Genomic DNA, 6,731 nt, shown 5'->3' on the forward strand with positions numbered 1-6,731 from the left:
TGACCTTGTAAGTAGAGTTATTAGTTTTATCGTGATAGGAATGATACTTCACTCAAATTAAGTATTTGCAGAGAATATTGCTTGAAAGAAGGGTTGAATCTTTCTATTTGCTGTTTATCATCAGATTTTTCCAAATCAGCATATGCATAGCTTTGTATTTTTATTATGCAATAAACTTTGTTAAACATTCATTTCCAACCTCATGTGCATGTATTTTGTGACTGACCATTCCTGTTCTGAGGAAGGGTCACCGGACTGGAAATGTTAACTCTTGTTTTTTTTCTTCATAGATGCTGCCAGACCTGCTGAGCTTTTCCAGCAACTTCCGCAAATGTTCCTGATTTACAGCCTCCCCAGTTCTCTTGGTTTTTATTTAGTTGGGATCATGATACTACTAAATCCTCAAATCTTCAACAGCAGTAAGTGGAAATAAATGCAATAAAGTACAATCACACACAATCAACCGTGAAACGTTGGAGAAAGTTGACGAATGATCTTGGAAGGCAATACACTGTCATGGTTTCCATTGCTTGGTACAAATGTTATTGAGTTTTCAGTTCTCCACCTTTTTAAAATGTTTTTTCTTAATTGTACTGCAAGTTCAGTACTTTCCTGCACTGGAGTATATGGCATTACAGTACTGTGTTTTTTTATATATATATCTGGACATTTGTTACAACATGGGGATTGCAAGCCTGACCAAATCAGATTCGCTAATTGTATTTGTAACACCGTGAAATTAAAATACACAACGACACTCAAACTTTCCCAATTGTTCATAATCAGACATTAAGAATAAGTTTAACTTAAACAGAAATTAACAATTTATTACTAATACTGTAACTTCAGACAAAAGCTAAACAAAAAGGTAATCTAATAAACGTCTGATTTTAACCCCAATCTTCTGTGATTGTAACCCCCTACTCTCTCAGACAGAGTGATGGACAGTTATCAATCAATCTTTTGAAGCCTGTATAGGGCCTCAATACATATTGATTACTAATAAAGCTTAACTTTTCTACGTGATGGCTTCACCAGCTGCTCCTCTGACGATGACGTGCAGAGAGATGGCCATCAACAGAAGAGGCTGAGTACCATAGGGGAGGAGGAGAGGAGCACTCCCTAACCCGGAAATACTGGATGTCCTGAGAGGTCTGGGTGTACCCCGACTTCCAGCCATTGGGCACCACAGAGTACCCACTGCACCATAGGTCTAGGCAACCGGGAGCAGTGATGCTCCAAATCAGGAGCTGAGCATGACCGTCCCTGTGTCAAACACAGAACTGGACCCTCCTTATCTTTGTTCTCACCCTGACAACACCAGAGCAGGGCAACCCCCCTGCAGAGAGGAACAGGATGGCTACATAAGCGCAGAGAGTGTCGAACAGTTTGTCCACACCACAGGGATGCAGGGAGTCCCCCAGTGACAAGACAGTGGGTGAATGGACATTGGGTAATTCTATAAACTTTAAGATTGGTTTTAAAATTGCCAGTATTAACATGCGTAGCATTAAATCTACTGTGCGATGTGTTCGCACAGGACTGCGGGATACTGCACCTCAGCAGCTACAGGATATGGTCAAGCTTGTGAGCCCACTGGTCTTTGATTCGGTCAGAGAGAAATGATAGTCGCTACTCCAGCCTGGATATTCTGCTGCGAGGATGCAACTTCATTTCCGATAAGGAAGTGGTGGGCGGCCGCCTCGTAGCAGACATTATGTACAGAAACGCTCCCAAGACTAATTAACATTTACGTCATGGCGGTAAATAGTGAGCGGCTGGCCGTTCTGCAGGAGCTCCCACTGCTGCTGGCAACATCCAGACTGGTCATTCTGGCCAGAGACTTCAGCTACATCATTGATGCAGATGGATGATCTGGAGGGACAGACAGCAAACTGAACTCCACATCCTGACTTCTGGTTCCTGAAGGAAACAGTGAAAGTCACCAAGCTGCATGACATCTTAAGCACCCCTGCAGACTGAGTGCAGCGTAGATATACCTGGCCATGGCATGATGGGTCGGTCTGCTCAAGGATAGATTTCCTGTTGGTGTCCCACACGTTCTTGGTCAGATCTACTGACATCAAGCCAGTGTTCTTCTCCAACCACTGCCTCCTGCTGGCCGACAGTCACCTACAGGACAATTAGTGGGCCGGCAAGGGTACGTGGAAGCTGAACGTGAACTTGTTAACCCCAGAAAACATTGACAACCTCAAAACGGATTACACAGGTTGGAGAACTGTGAAGCCCCTCTTTGAATCTCCAGTGGGCTGGTGGGAAACAGTCAAGGAGAACATCATGAGGTTGTTTATCATCAAGTGTTCAGAACACGAGAGAGAGGCAGAGAAAACAGTCTAAACTCCTGGAAACAATGTGCAGACGATGGGAGTTGATCTCAGAGTCTCCAGGAGGTAAATACTCAGCCAGCTTCGTTGTTTGCCTTAGATGCTTCCAAGGTAATCTTCCGGTCCAGGGTCCACACCAAGGAGCAAGATGAGACTGTATCAGCCATTGAAGAGTCATTGTCATGTGGAGATTCTAACTGGTAATATTCAGGGATATTTTCAGAAAGATGAGCGATGAAAGGGTGGTGAGATTGTTAATTAAAGATAGAATGAGGACATTTGTAAGAGATGATCTTATCTAAGATGATGTAGGCTTCATTTGGGTGGAAGTGAAAAAATAGCCAAGGATAAAAGACATTGGTAGGAGTAGTGTACAGACTCCCAAACAGTAGCCACAATGTAGGAAAGGCTAGAAATCAACAAATAGGAGCGTACAAAAAGAACAGAGCAGTAATTATGGGTGACTATGCTGTCTTGTTAACAGGGTTAATCAAATTGTAGGGGCCAGCTCCGATAAACAGAGGATTGACCATCAATCATACAATAATAAAGCAGATATAAGATAAAAAGGCAACAAAAATGCCTTCATTTTAACATCAGGGATAACGCTGATTAAATAAATATCAAATTAAATCAATTATAGCCCCACTCCAGGACTTGACCATAAAGACCAAGGCTGGCCTGCAGACGACAAATGCTGGAGATCACAGTGGATCAGACAGCATCCAGGGAGCGAAAGCAAGCTAATGTTTTGAATCTAGGTAACTCTTCAGTAGAGCTGAAGTGAAGTGTGGAGGAGGGTAGCATTTATGATATAGATTGGGGGTGGTGGTGGAGAAGAGATGTTGATTTAGTGATTGGAATGTGAGAACAGCAGAACAATGGTGTGTCTCCTGCCAGACTTAAGGTGACAGTAACTGGGATGGGGGAGGGCAGGACATGATAACAAACTATAAAAGAAATTGAAGAAATGGTTCACAATTTGAAGGTGCTGAAATCCATATTAAGTCCAGAAAACTGAAAAGTGCCTAGTCTGAAGTTTTTCCTTTAGTTTGCGCTGTGGTTCGCTGGAACACTGCAGCATGCCGAGGACAGACAAGTGGGCATGCGAGCAGGACACTGTTAAAATGACTGTCTATGGGATGGTCAGGGTCCTACTTGCGCACAGACAGGATGTGTTCCACAAAGCGATCACCCAGTCTGCATTTGGTTTCTGCAATGTAGAGTAGGCCACATTTGGGTGCAGTGAATACAGTACACAAGATTTGAGGAGGTACAGGTGAAATTCTGTTTCACCTGGAAAGATTGTTTAAGCCCTTGGAGGGTGAGCAAGGAGGATGTGAAGGGGCAGGTGTTGCACTCTCTGCAGTTGCATGGGAAGATGCCATGGAGAGGGTGGGGCGGTGTTGGTAGTTGTGGAATGGACTAGGGTGTCCTGGAGGGAACGATCCCTGCGAAATGTAGCCAGGGAGTAAGGGGAAGATGTGTTTGACGGTGGCGTTTTGCTGGAGTTGTCTGAAATGGGAGAGAAATGATCCTTTGAATGCAGAGGCTGGTGGGATGGAAAGCAAGGACAAGGGGAACCCGATCACGCTGTTGAGTGGTGGGAAGGGGCAAGGGCGGAAGCACGGGTGATAGGTCGGATGCGGTTGAGGGCCCTGTCAACCACAGTAGGTGGCTGATAATGAATAATTATTGTCTTTCCATGCCAGTTGATCTTGTAAATTGTCAAAAGCTGTCGTTGTAAGGAAAGGGTGCCTAATTTTTGTGATGCCCATCTCTCCTACCTCCTCTTCCTATCACCTAATTATGTAACATATTGCTTGTTTGCTATTCCTAATTCTGCTGTCACTTCTGCTATTTTTACAAGCTTGACTTACTTGTTGACTAACTAAGTTAAACTCTTCTCTATCTGTTTTCCCAATGAGTTACTATTTAATACTTTTGCTATCTTACCATCTCCAGACAGTTATTCCAATTCACTTTGACAATCCACAGATTTGTTTTCAATCATCAACAATGTAAAGGAAGGTATCATCTCAACAGTGTTGTTGAGTGGCTCTTAAACACCAATAGCTTGCTCAGATCTCAGTTTCAGACATCATTACAACCTTGGGTCAAACACAGACCAAAGAGCAGAGTAATTGGACCAGCTACATAATTACTGTGACTCCAAGAGTATGTCAGAGGCTGGGCATTCTACAATGCAAATCTCATTTCATGTTGCCCAAAATCTGTCTACTATCCACAAGGTATAAGTCAGATGGAATGCTCCCAACTTACGGGAATTAATACAGCTGGATTTACACTCAAGCTTGAGACCATTCAGAACACGTCACCTTAACGATTCACTCCCTCGACCGTGACTGGACAGTGGTAGTAGTGTGTATTATCTTGATAAACTAGTGCAGCAATTCACCAAGGTTATTTTGAGGAGACATACCATCCAAAAAGACAACAATATATCAGACGCATGTGAGCATTAGGGATGGATAATAAATGTTGACCTTGCCAGTGACATCCAAATCATATTCTGACTCTGTTGCCTCACATCACATCCTACTTTCCAGTCACTCATGGTCTTGCTGATCTAAATCCGGTCCCCTAGTTGTACTTGTTATAAATTCTTATCTTTGCAGTTGAATCCCTTAAGCATTTCACTATCACCCTCTCTCCAAACTTTGTGTTTCTGTGACTCTAATTTCTTTCACTCTCCCTTCTGAAACTTCATTACATCTTCAGCCATTTTAGGTCAAAAATCTGAAATTCTTTTACTAAATATAACTCACTTTTTAGATATTCTCCTCTTTCAGGAACATCTATTAAACAGACCATTTCCAACTAACTTTCAGTCTCCTCTCCTAATAACTCCTTTGGCTCAGGTTCATAAATATGAAGTACCATAGAGGTGTTTTTCCATGTAAGGAACTCCAACTGCTCAGTGTCCATGCATTTAGCTGTGGGTTATATGATTTAGTATGCAAAGTATAAAAAGGAAAAATTATTGAAACCTGGAACTGACATGTACTGGTCTGATGCATCTTGTATATCTGAAAACAGACCTCCAGTTCTGATCACTCTGTTCATTTTCCAGTTTAACTTTTTCTTGATTTACCCTCAAGCTATTTTAAGAAGTAGGTTATTTGCAAAATACAGCACAGAAACCAAACATTCAACATACAAACTTACAAATTAGGAGCAAAAGGCCATTTAGCCCCTTGAGCTTGTTCTGCTATTTAATTACTGATCTGATGTTTTGAAGTCTCTGTTCTCATCTACACCCGATGACCTTAAATTTTCATTAGAGAAGGGAATCAATCTAATCAGCCTCAAAAATATTCAACGATCCCACCTCTACTGCCTTCGGAGGTAGGGTGTTCCAAAGTTGCTCAATTCTCTGAAATAAAAGATTTCTCTTCACCTTTGACTGGAAGAGGTGACTACAAGTTTTTATACGATGTCCCCTAGTTCTGCAGTCGCCCACAAAAGGGAACATCATTTGCACATCCACCTGATCAAGACCATTAGCGATAGAAACATAGAAGATAGGAGCAGAAATAGAGTATTCAACCTCTCAAGCTTGTTCCACCATTCAATATGATTGTGACTGGTCATTGAGCTCACTACTCTAATCCTGCCCTTCCCCTATATCCCCTGATCCGTTTAGCCACAAGAGCTACATCTACTCCTGGCCTCAACCATTTTCTGATGTGGTGAATTCCACAGGCCCATCCTTCTCTGGGTGAAGAAATTTCTCCTCGTCTCAGAACTAAAAGGTTTACCCCATATTCTTAAACTATAACCCCTGGTTCTGGACTCCCCCCATCATCAAGAATATCCTAGTACTAGGGGTCCTAGTACTGATCCCTGTGGTACCCTCCTCATCACTGCCAGCCATTCTGCTCCTATGATGCTGCTTGGCCTGCTGTGTTCATCCAGCCCTGCACCTTGTTGTCTCGGATTCTCCAGCGTCTGCAGTTCCTACTATCTCTCATTTATTCTACTGTTTGTTTCCTATCTGCTAACTAATTTTCTATCCATCTCAATGCACAGCCTTCAATCTCATGCACTTTGATTTTCCTCATCATTTACGAGACTTTATTGAAAGCCTTCGGAAAGTCCAAATAAACCGCATCCACTGACTTTCCCTTATCAATTATACCAGTTACAGCCTCAGAGAATTCCAGTAGATTTATTAAACATTGTTTTCCTTTTTTTGTAATCCATGCTGACTGTGTCTGGTTCCACCATTGTTTTCTAAGTTCTCTGTTAAAAAATCATTGATAATGGACTCTAGTATCTTCCTCAATACTGATGTCAGACTGAGATAACAAGGTGTAGAGCTGGATGTACACAGCAGGCCAAGCAGCATCAGAGGAGCAGGAA

The sequence above is a fragment of the Rhincodon typus genome, unplaced genomic scaffold (assembly GCF_021869965.1).
Source record: "Rhincodon typus isolate 14 unplaced genomic scaffold, sRhiTyp1.1 hic_rhity00001639, whole genome shotgun sequence".
Classification (NCBI taxonomy): Eukaryota; Metazoa; Chordata; class Chondrichthyes; order Orectolobiformes; family Rhincodontidae; genus Rhincodon; species Rhincodon typus.